This window comes from Phyllobates terribilis, unplaced genomic scaffold, assembly GCF_046119375.1.
Source record: "Phyllobates terribilis strain yellow unplaced genomic scaffold, ASM4611937v1 Scaffold_820__1_contigs__length_630855, whole genome shotgun sequence".
Classification (NCBI taxonomy): Eukaryota; Metazoa; Chordata; class Amphibia; order Anura; family Dendrobatidae; genus Phyllobates; species Phyllobates terribilis.
The window spans coordinates 571,704-583,341 of record NW_027363580.1 but is presented as its reverse complement, the minus strand read 5'-3'; positions in this window follow the sequence as shown (position 1 = coordinate 583,341).

Genomic DNA, 11,638 nt, shown 5'->3' with positions numbered 1-11,638 from the left:
CCAGGTGGCGCTCTCCCCCAGCAGTCGTGTATGGTCCTGATGTGTGATCTGTGATTCAGGGTCAGGCCTCCAGGTGGCGCTCTTCCCCATCAGTCGTGTATGGTCCTGATGTGTGATCTGTGATTCAGGGTCCGGCCTCCAGGTGGCGCTCTTCCCCAGCAGTCATGTATGGTCCTGATGTGTGATCTGTGATTCAGGGTCCGGCCTCCAGGTGGCGCTCTTCCCCAGCAGTCGTGTATGGTCGTGATGTGTGATCTGTGATTCAGGGTTTGGCCTCCAGGTGGCGCTCTTCCCCAGCAGTCGTGTATTGTCCTGATGTGTGATCTGTGATTCAGGGTCCGGCCTCCAGGTGGCGCTCTTCCCCAGCAGTCGTGTATGGTTCTGATGTGTGATCTGTGATTCAGGGTTTGGCCTCCAGGTGGCGCTCTTCCCCAGCAGTCGTGTCTGGTCCTGATTTGTGATCTGTGATTTAGGGTCTGGCCTCCAGGTGGCACTCTTCCCCAGCAGTCGTGTATGGTCCTGATGTGTGATCAGTGATTCAGGGTCCGGCCTCCAGGTGGTGGTCTTCCCCAGCAGTCGTGTATGGTTCTGATGTGTGATCTGTGATTCAGGGTTTGGCCTCCAGGTGGCGCTCTTCCCCAGCAGTCGTGTATGGTCCTGATGTGTGATCTGTGATTTTGGGTCCGGCCTCCAGGTGGCGCTCTCCCCCAGCAGTCGTGTATGGTCGTGATGTGTGAACTGTGATTCAGGGTTTGGCCTCCAGGTGGCGCTCTTCCCCAGCAGTCGTGTATGGTCCTGATGTGTGATCTGTAATTCAGGGTCCGGCCTCCAGGTGTCGCTCTCCCCAGCAGTTGTGTATGGTCCTGATGTGTGATCTGTGATTCAGGGTCAGGCCTCCAGGTGGCGCTCTTCCCCAGCAGTCGTGTATGGTCCTGATGTGTGATCTGTGATTCAGGGTTTGGCCTCCAGGTGGCGCTCTCCCCCCGCAGTCGTGTATGGTCCTGATGTGTGATCTGTGATTCAGGGTTTGGCCTCCAGGTGGCGCTCTTCCCCAGCAGTCGTGTATGGTCCTGATGTGTGATCTGTGATTCAGGGTTTGGCCTCCAGGTGGCGCTCTTCCCCAGCAGTCGTGTATGGTCCTGATGTGTGATCTGTGATTCAGGGTCCGGCCTCCAGGTGGCGCTCTCCCCCCGCAGTCGTGTATGGTCCTGATGTGTGATCTGAGATTCAGGGTCTGGCCTCCAGGTGGCGCTCTCCCCCAGCAGTCGTGTATGGTCCTGATGTGTGATCTGTGATTCAGGGTTTGGCCTCCAGGTGGCGCTCTTCCCCAGCAGTCGTGTATGGTCCTGATGTGTGATCTGTGATTCAGGGTCAGGCCTCCAGGTGGCGCTCTTCCCCAGCAGTCGTGTATGGTCCTGATGTGTGATCTGTGATTCAGGGTTTGGCCTCCAGGTGGCACTCTCCCCCCGCAGTCGTGTATGGTCCTGATGTGTGATCTGTGATTTTGGGTCCGGCCTCCAGGTGGCGCTCTTCCCCAGCAGTCGTGTATGGTCCTGATGTGTGATCTGTGATTCAGGGTTTGGCCTCCAGGTGGCACTCTCCCCCAGCAGTCGTGTATGGTCCTGATGTGTGATCTGTGATTCGGGGTCCAGGCCTCCAGGTGGCGCTCTCCCCCAGCAGTCGTGTATGGTCCTGATGTGTGATCTGTGATTCAGGGTCCAGGCCTCCAGGTGGCGCTCTTCCCCAGCAGTCGTGTATGGTCCTGATGTGTGATCTGTGATTCAGGGTCCGGCCTCCAGGTGGCGCTCGTCCCCAGCAGTCGTGTATGGTCCTGATGTGTGATCTGTGATTCAGGGTTTGGCCTCCAGGTGTCGCTCTCCCCAGCAGTCGTGTATGGTCCTGATGTGTGATCTGTAATTCAGGGTCTGGCCTCCAGGTGGTGCTCTCCCCCAGCAGTCGTGTATGGTCCTGATGTGTGATCTGTGATTCAGGGTCCGGCCTCCAGGTGGCGCTCTTCCCCAGCAGTCGTGTATGGTCCTGATGTGTGATCTGTGATTCAGGGTTTGGCCTCCAGGTGGCTCTCTTCCCCAGCAGACGTGTATGGTCCTGATGTGTGATCTGTGATTCAGGGTCTGGCCTCCAGGTGGCGCTCTTCCCCAGCAGTCGTGTATGGTCCTGATGTGTGATCTGTGATTCAGGGTTTGGCCTACAGGTGGCGCTCTGCCCCAGCAGTCGTGTATGGTCCTGATGTGTGATCTGTGATTCAGGGTCCGGCCTCCAGGTGACGCTCTTCCCCAGCAGTCGTGTATGGTCCTGATGTGTGATCTGTGATTCAGGGTCCAGCCTCCAGGTGGCGCTCTCCCCCAGCAGTCGTGTATGGTCCTGATGTGTGATCTGTGATTCAGGGTCCATCCTCCAGGTGGCGCTCTCCCCCAGCAGTCGTGTATGGTCCTGATGTGTGATCTGTGATTCAGGGTCCGGCCTCCAGGTGGCGCTCTCCCCCAGCAGTCGTGTATGGTCCTGATGTGTGATCTGTGATTCAGGGTCCAGCCTCCAGGTGGCGCTCTTCCCCAGCAGTCGTGTATGGTCCTGATGTGTGATCTGTGATTCAGGGTTTGGCCTCCAGGTGGCGCTCTTCCCCAGCAGCCGTGTATGGTCCTGATGTGTGATCTGTGATTCAGGGTCCGGCCTCCAGGTGGCGCTCTTCCCCAGCAGTCGTGTATGGTCCAGATGTGTGATTTGTGATTCAGGGTTTGGCCTCCAGGTGGCGCTCTCCCCCAGCAGTCGTGTATGGTCCTGATGTGTGATCTGTGATTCAGGGTCCGGCCTCCAGGTGGCGCTCTTCCCCAGCAGTCGTGTATGGTTCTGATGTGTGATCTGTGATTCAGGGTTTGGCCTCCAGGTGGCACTCTTCCCCAGCAGTAGTGTATGGTCCTGATGTGTGATCTGTGATTTTGGGTCCTGCCTCCAGGTGGCGCTCTCCCCCAGCTGTTGTGTATGGTCCTGATGTGTGATCTGTGATTCAGGGTTTGGCCTCCAGGTGGCGATCTTCCTCAGCAGTCGTGTATGGTCCTGATGTGTGATCTGTGATTCAGGGTTTGGTCTCCAGGTGGCGCTCTTCCCAAGCAGTCGTGTATGGTCCTGATGTTTGATCTGTGATTCAGGGTTTGGCCTTCAGGTGGCGCTCTTCCCCAGCAGTCGTGTATGGTCCTGATGTGTGATCTGTGATTCAGGGTCCGGCCTCCAGGTGGCGCTCTCCCCCAGCAGTCGTGTATGGTCCTGATGTGTGATCTGTGATTCAGGGTCCAGCCTCCAGGTGGCGCTCTTCCCCAGCAGTCGTGTATGGTCCTGATGTGTGATCTGTGATTCAGGGTTTGGCCTCCAGGTGGCGCTCTTCCCCAGCAGCCGTGTATGGTCCTGATGTGTGATCTGTGATTCAGGGTCCGGCCTCCAGGTGGCGCTCTTCCCCAGCAGTCGTGTATGGTCCAGATGTGTGATTTGTGATTCAGGGTTTGGCCTCCAGGTGGCGCTCTCCCCCAGCAGTCGTGTATGGTCCTGATGTGTGATCTGTGATTCAGGGTCCGGTCTCCAGGTGGCGCTCTTCCCCAGCAGTCGTGTATGGTTCTGATGTGTGATCTGTGATTCAGGGTTTGGCCTCCAGGTGGCGCTCTTCCCCAGCAGTAGTGTATGGTCCTGATGTGTGATCTGTGATTTTGGGTCCTGCCTCCAGGTGGCGCTCTCCCCCAGCTGTTGTGTATGGTCCTGATGTGTGATCTGTGATTCAGGGTTTGGCCTCCAGGTGGCGATCTTCCTCAGCAGTCGTGTATGGTCCTGATGTGTGATCTGTGATTCAGGGTTTGGTCTCCAGGTGGCGCTCTTCCCAAGCAGTCGTGTATGGTCCTGATGTTTGATCTGTGATTCAGGGTTTGGCCTTCAGGTGGCGCTCTTCCCCAGCAGTCGTGTATGGTCCTGATGTGTGATCTGTGATTCAGGGTTTGGCCTTCAGGTGGCGCTCTTCCCCAGCAGTCGTGTATGGTCCTGATGTGTGATCTGTGATTCAGGTTTTGGCCTCCAGGTGGTGATCTTCCCCAGCAGTTGTGTATGGTCCTGATGTGTGATCTGTGATTCAGGGTTTGGCCTCCAGGTGGCGCTCTCCCCCAGCAGCCGTGTATGTTCCTGATGTGTGATCTGTGATTCAGGGTCTGGCCTCCAGGTGGCGCTCTCCCCCAGCAGTCGTGTATGGTCCTGATGTGTGATCTGTGATTCAGGGTTTGGCCTCCAGGTGGCGGTCTCCCCCAGCAGTTGTGTATGGTCCTGATGTGTGATCTGTGATTCAGGGTCCTGCCTCCAGGTGGCGCTCTTCCCCAGCAGTCGTGTATGGTCCTGATGTGTGATCTGTGATTCAGGGTTTGGTCTCCAGGTGGCGCTCTTCCCAAGCAGTCGTGTATGGTCCTGATGTCTGATCTGTGATTCAGGGTTTGGCCTTCAGGTGGCGCTCTCCCCCAGCAGTCATGTATGGTCCTGATGTGTGATCTGTGATTCAGGTTTTGGCCTCCAGGTGGCGCTCTTCCCCAGCAGTCGTGTATGGTGCTGATGTGTGATCTGTGATTCAGGGTTTGGCCTCCAGGTGGCGCTCTTCCCCAGCAGTCGTGTATGGTCCTCATGTGTGATCTGTGATTCAGGGTTTGGCCTCCAGGTGGCGCTCTTCCCCAGCAGTCGTGTATGGTCCTGATGTGTGATCTGTGATTCAGGGTTTGGCCTTCAGGTGGCGCTCTCCCCCAGCAGTCATGTATGGTCCTGATGTGTGATCTGTGATTCAGGTTTTGGCCTCCAGGTGGCGCTCTTCCCCAGCAGTCGTGTATGGTCCTGATGTGTGATCTGTGATTCAGGGTCCGGCCTCCAGGTGGCGATCTTCCCCAGCAGTCGTGTATGGTCCTGATGTGTGATCTGTGATTCAGGGTCCATCCTCCAGGTGGTGCTCTTCCCCAGCAGTCGTATATGGTCCTGATGTGTGATCTGTGATTCAGGGTCCGGCATCCAGGTGGCGCTCTTACCCAGCAGTCGTGTATGGTCCTGATGTGTGATTTGTGATTCAGGGTCCGGCCTCCAGGTGGCGCTCTTCCCTCAGCATTCGTGTATGGTCCTGATATGTGATCTGTGATTCAGGGTCCGGCCTCCAGGTGGCGCTCTCCCCAGCAGTCGTGTATGGTCCTGATGTGTGATCTGTGATTTAGGGTCTGGCCTCCAGGTGGCGCTCTTCCCCAGCAGTCGTGTATGGTTCTGATGTGTGATCTGTGATTCAGGGTTTGGCCTCCAGGTGGCGCTCTCCCCAGCAGTAGTGTATGGTCCTGATGTGTGATCTGTGATTTTGGGTCCTGCCTCCAGGTGGCGATCTTCCTCAGCAGTCGTGTATGGTCCTAATGTGTGATCTGTGATTCAGGGTTTGGTCTCCAGGTGGCGCTCTTCCCAAGCAGTCGTGTATGGTCCTGATGTTTGATCTGTGATTCAGGGTTTGGCCTTCAGGTGGCGCTCTCCCCCAGCAGTCGTGTATGGTCCTGATGTGTGATCTGTGATTCAGGTTTTGGCCTGCAGGTGGCGATCTTCCCCAGCAGTTGTGTATGGTCCTGATGTGTGATCTGTGATTCAGGGTTTGGCCTCCAGGTGGCTCTCTCCCCCAGCAGCCGTGTATGTTCCTGATGTGTGATCTGTGATTCAGGGTCTGGCCTCCAGGTGGCGCTCTCCCCCAGCAGTCGTGTATGGTCCTGATGTGTGATCTGTGATTCAGGGTTTGGCCTCCAGGTGGCGGTCTCCCCCAGCAGTTGTGTATGGTCCTGATGTGTGATATGTGATTCAGGGTCCTGCCTCCAGGTGGCGCTCTTCCCCAGCAGTCGTGTATGGTCCTGATGTGTGATCTGTGATTCAGGGTTTGGTCTCCAGGTGGCACTCTCCCCCAGCAGTCGTGTATGGTCCTGATGTGTGATCTGTGATTCAGGGTTTGGTCTCCAGGTGGCGCTCTTCCCAAGCAGTCGTGTATGGTCCTGATGTGTGATCTGTGATTCAGGGTTTGGCCTCCAGGTGGTGCTCTTCCCCAGCAGTCGTGTATGGTCCTGATGTGTGATCTGTGATTCAGGGTTTGGCCTCCAGGTGGCGCTCTTCCCCAGCAGTCGTGTATGGTCCTGATGTGTGATCTGTGATTCAGGGTTTGGCCTCCAGGTGGCGCTCTTCCCCAGCAGTCGTGTATGGTCCTGATGTGTGATCTGTGATTCAGGGTTTGGCCTTCAGGTGGCGCTCTCCCCCAGCAGTCATGTATGGTCCTGATGTGTGATCTGTGATTCAGGTTTTGGCCTCCAGGTGGCGCTCTTCCCCAGCAGTCTTGCATGGTCCTGATGTGTGATCTGTGATTCAGGGTTTGGCCTCCAGGTGGCGCTCTCCCCCAGCAGCTGTATATGGTCCTGATGAGTGATCTGTGATTCACGGTCTGGCCTCCAGCTGGCGCTCTCCCCCAGCAGTCGTGTATGGTCCTGATGTGTGATCTGTGATTCAGGGTCCGGCCTCCAGGTGGCGCTCTTCCCCAGCAGTCGTGTATGGTCCTGATGTGTGATCTGTGATTCAGGGTCCGGCCTCCAGGTGGCGCTCTCCCCCAGCAGTCGTGTATGGTCCTGATGTGTGATCTGTGATTCAGGTTTTGGCCTGCAGGTGGCGATCTTCCCCAGCAGTTGTGTATGGTCCTGATGTGTGATCTGTGATTCAGGGTTTGGCCTCCAGGTGGCTCTCTCCCCCAGCAGCCGTGTATGTTCCTGATGTGTGATCTGTGATTCAGGGTCTGGCCTCCAGGTGGCGCTCTCCCCCAGCAGTCGTGTATGGTCCTGATGTGTGATCTGTGATTCAGGGTTTGGCCTCCAGGTGGCGGTCTCCCCCAGCAGTTGTGTATGGTCCTGATGTGTGATATGTGATTCAGGGTCCTGCCTCCAGGTGGCGCTCTTCCCCAGCAGTCGTGTATGGTCCTGATGTGTGATCTGTGATTCAGGGTTTGGTCTCCAGGTGGCACTCTCCCCCAGCAGTCGTGTATGGTCCTGATGTGTGATCTGTGATTCAGGGTTTGGTCTCCAGGTGGCGCTCTTCCCAAGCAGTCGTGTATGGTCCTGATGTGTGATCTGTGATTCAGGGTTTGGCCTCCAGGTGGTGCTCTTCCCCAGCAGTCGTGTATGGTCCTGATGTGTGATCTGTGATTCAGGGTTTGGCCTCCAGGTGGCGCTCTTCCCCAGCAGTCGTGTATGGTCCTGATGTGTGATCTGTGATTCAGGGTTTGGCCTCCAGGTGGCGCTCTTCCCCAGCAGTCGTGTATGGTCCTGATGTGTGATCTGTGATTCAGGGTTTGGCCTTCAGGTGGCGCTCTCCCCCAGCAGTCATGTATGGTCCTGATGTGTGATCTGTGATTCAGGTTTTGGCCTCCAGGTGGCGCTCTTCCCCAGCAGTCTTGCATGGTCCTGATGTGTGATCTGTGATTCAGGGTTTGGCCTCCAGGTGGCGCTCTCCCCCAGCAGCTGTATATGGTCCTGATGAGTGATCTGTGATTCACGGTCTGGCCTCCAGCTGGCGCTCTCCCCCAGCAGTCGTGTATGGTCCTGATGTGTGATCTGTGATTCAGGGTCCGGCCTCCAGGTGGCGCTCTTCCCCAGCAGTCGTGTATGGTCCTGATGTGTGATCTGTGATTCAGGGTCCGGCCTCCAGGTGGCGCTCTCCCCCAGCAGTCGTGTATGGTCCTGATGTGTGATCTGTGATTCAGGGTCCGGCCTCCAGGTGGCGCTCTCCCCCAGCAGTCGTGTGTGGTCCTGATGTGTGATCTGTGATTCAGGGTCCAGCCTCCAGGTGGCGCTCTTCCCCAGCAGTCGTGTATGGTCCTGATGTGTGATCTGTGGTTCAGGGTCCGGCCTCCAGGTGGCGCTCTTCCCCAGCAGTCGTGTATGGTCCTGATGTGTGATCTGTGATTCAGGGTCCGACCTCCAGGTGGCGCTCTTCCCCAGCAGTCGTGTATTGTCCTGATGTGTGATCTGTGATTCAGGGTTTGGCCTCCAAGTGGCGCTCTTCCCCAGCAGTCGTGTATGGTCCTGATGTGTGATCTGTGATTCAGGGTCCGGCCTCCAGGTGGCGCTCTTCCCCATCAGTCTTGTATGGTCCTGATGTGTGATCTGTGATTCAGGGTCCGGCCTCCAGGTGGCGCTCTTCCCCAGCAGTCGTGTATGGTCCTGATGTGTGATCTGTGATTCAGGGTTTGGCCTCCAGGTGGCACTCTTCCCCAGCAGTTGTGTATGGTCCTGATGTGTGATATGAGATTCAGGGTTTGGCCTCCAGGTGGCGCTCTTCCCCAGCAGTCGTGTATGGTCCTGATGTGTGATCTGTGATTCAGGGTTTGGCCTCCAGGTGGCGCTCTTCCCCAGCAGTCGTGTATGGTCCTGATGTGTGATCTGTGATTCAGGGTTTGGCCTCCAGGTGGCGCTCTTCGCCAGCAGTCGTGTATTGTCCTGATGTGTGATCTGTGATTCAGGGTACGGCCTCCAGGTGGCGCTCTTCCCCAGCAGTCGTGTATGGTCCTGATGTGTGATCAGTGATTCAGGGTTTGGCCTCCAGGTGGCGCTCTCCCCCTGCAGTCTTGTATGGTCCTGATGTGTGATCTGTGATTCAGGGTCCGGCCTCCAGGTGGCGCTCTTCCCCAGCAGTCGTGTATGTTCCTGATGTGTGATCTGTGATTCAGGGTTTGGCCTCCAGGTGGCGCTCTTCGCCAGCAGTCGTGTATGGTCCTGATGTGTGATCTGTGATTCAGGGTCCGGCCTCCAGGTGGCGCTCTTCCCCAGAAGTCGTGTATGGTCCTGATGTGTGATCTGTGATTCAGGGTTTGGCCTCCAGGTGGCGCTCTTCCCCAGCAGTCGTGTATGGTCCTGATGTGTGATCTGTGATTCAGGGTCCGGCCTCCAGGTGGCGCTCTTCCCCAGCAGTCGTGTATGGTCCTGATGTGTGATCTGTGATTCAGGGTCCGGCCTCCAGGTGGCGCTCTTCCCCAGCAGTCGTGTATTGTCCTGATGTGTGATCTGAGATTCAGGGTTTGGCCTCCAGGTGACGCTCTTCCCCAGCAGTCGTGTATGGTCCTGATGTGTGATCTGTGATTCAGGGTTTGGCCTCCAGGTGGCACTCTTCCCCAGCAGTCGTGTATGGTCCTGATGTGTGATCTGTGATTCAGGGTTTGGCCTGCAGGTGGCGCTCTTCCCCAGGAGTCGTGTATTGTCCTGATGTGTGATCTGTGATTCAGGGTTTGGCCTCCAGGTGACGCTCTTCCCCAGCAGTCGTGTATGGTCCTGATGTGTGATCTGTGATTCAGGGTTTGGCCTCCAGGTGGCACTCTTCCCCAGCAGTCGTGTATGGTCCTGATGTGTGATCTGAGATTCAGGGTTTGGCCCCCAGGTGACGCTCTTCCCCAGCAGTCGTGTATGGTCCTGATGTGTGATCTGTGATTCAGGGTCCGGCCTCCAGGTGGCGCTCTCCTCCAGCAGTCGTGTATGGTCCTGATGTGTGATCTGTGATTCAGGGTTTGGCCTCCAGGTGGCGCTCTCCCCCCGCAGTCGTGTATGGTCCTGATGTGTGATCTGTGATTTTGGGTCCGGCCTCCAGGTGGCGCTCTTCCCCAGCAGTCGTGTATGGTCCTGATGTGTGATCTGTGATTCAGGGTTTGGCCTCCAGGTGGCACTCTCCCCCAGCAGTCGTGTATGGTCCTGATGTGTGATCTGTGATTCGGGGTCCAGGCCTCCAGGTGGCGCTCTACCCCAGCAGTCGTGTATGGTCCTGATGTGTGATCTGTGATTCAGGGTCCAGGCCTCCAGGTGGCGCTCTTCCCCAGCAGTCGTGTATGGTCCTGATGTGTGATCTGTGATTCAGGGTCCGGCCTCCAGGTGGCGCTCGTCCCCAGCAGTCGTGTATGGTCCTGATGTGTGATCTGTGATTCAGGGTTTGGCCTCCAGGTGTCGCTCTCCCCAGCAGTCGTGTATGGTCCTGATGTGTGATCTGTAATTCAGGGTCTGGCCTCCAGGTGGTGCTCTCCCCCAGCAGTCGTGTATGGTCCTGATGTGTGATCTGTGATTCAGGGTCCGGCCTCCAGGTGGCGCTCTTCCCCAGCAGTCGTGTATGGTCCTGATGTGTGATCTGTGATTCAGGGTTTGGCCTCCAGGTGGCTCTCTTCCCCAGCAGACGTGTATGGTCCTGATGTGTGATCTGTGATTCAGGGTCTGGCCTCCAGGTGGCGCTCTTCCCCAGCAGTCGTGTATGGTCCTGATGTGTGATCTGTGATTCAGGGTTTGGCCTACAGGTGGCGCTCTGCCCCAGCAGTCGTGTATGGTCCTGATGTGTGATCTGTGATTCAGGGTCCAGCCTCCAGGTGACGCTCTTCCCCAGCAGTCGTGTATGGTCCTGATGTGTGATCTGTGATTCAGGGTCCAGCCTCCAGGTGGCGCTCTCCCCCAGCAGTCGTGTATGGTCCTGATGTGTGATCTGTGATTCAGGGTCCATCCTCCAGGTGGCGCTCTCCCCCAGCAGTCGTGTATGGTCCTGATGTGTGATCTGTGATTCAGGGTCCGGCCTCCAGGTGGCGCTCTCCCCCAGCAGTCGTGTATGGTCCTGATGTGTGATCTGTGATTCAGGGTCCAGCCTCCAGGTGGCGCTCTTCCCCAGCAGTCGTGTATGGTCCTGATGTGTGATCTGTGATTCAGGGTTTGGCCTCCAGGTGGCGCTCTTCCCCAGCAGCCGTGTATGGTCCTGATGTGTGATCTGTGATTCAGGGTCCGGCCTCCAGGTGGCGCTCTCCCCCAGCAGTCGTGTATGGTCCTGATGTGTGATCTGTGATTCAGGGTCCGGCCTCCAGGTGGCGCTCTTCCCCAGCAGTCGTGTATGGTTCTGATGTGTGATCTGTGATTCAGGGTTTGGCCTCCAGGTGGCGCTCTTCCCCAGCAGTAGTGTATGGTCCTGATGTGTGATCTGTGATTTTGGGTCCTGCCTCCAGGTGGCGCTCTCCCCCAGCTGTTGTGTATGGTCCTGATGTGTGATCTGTGATTCAGGGTTTGGCCTCCAGGTGGCGATCTTCCTCAGCAGTCGTGTATGGTCCTGATGTGTGATCTGTGATTCAGGGTTTGGTCTCCAGGTGGCGCTCTTCCCAAGCAGTCGTGTATGGTCCTGATGTTTGATCTGTGATTCAGGGTTTGGCCTTCAGGTGGCGCTCTTCCCCAGCAGTCGTGTATGGTCCTGATGTGTGATCTGTGATTCAGGGTTTGGCCTTCAGGTGGCGCTCTTCCCCAGCAGTCGTGTATGGTCCTGATGTGTGATCTGTGATTCAGGTTTTGGCCTCCAGGTGGCGATCTTCCCCAGCAGTTGTGTATGGTCCTGATGTGTGATCTGTGATTCAGGGTTTGGCCTCCAGGTGGCGTTCTCCCCCAGCAGCCGTGTATGTTCCTGATGTGTGATCTGTGATTCAGGGTCTGGCCTCCAGGTGGCGCTCTCCCCCAGCAGTCGTGTATGGTCCTGATGTGTGATCTGTGATTCAGGGTTTGGCCTCCAGGTGGCGGTCTCCCCCAGCAGTTGTGTATGGTCCTGATGTGTG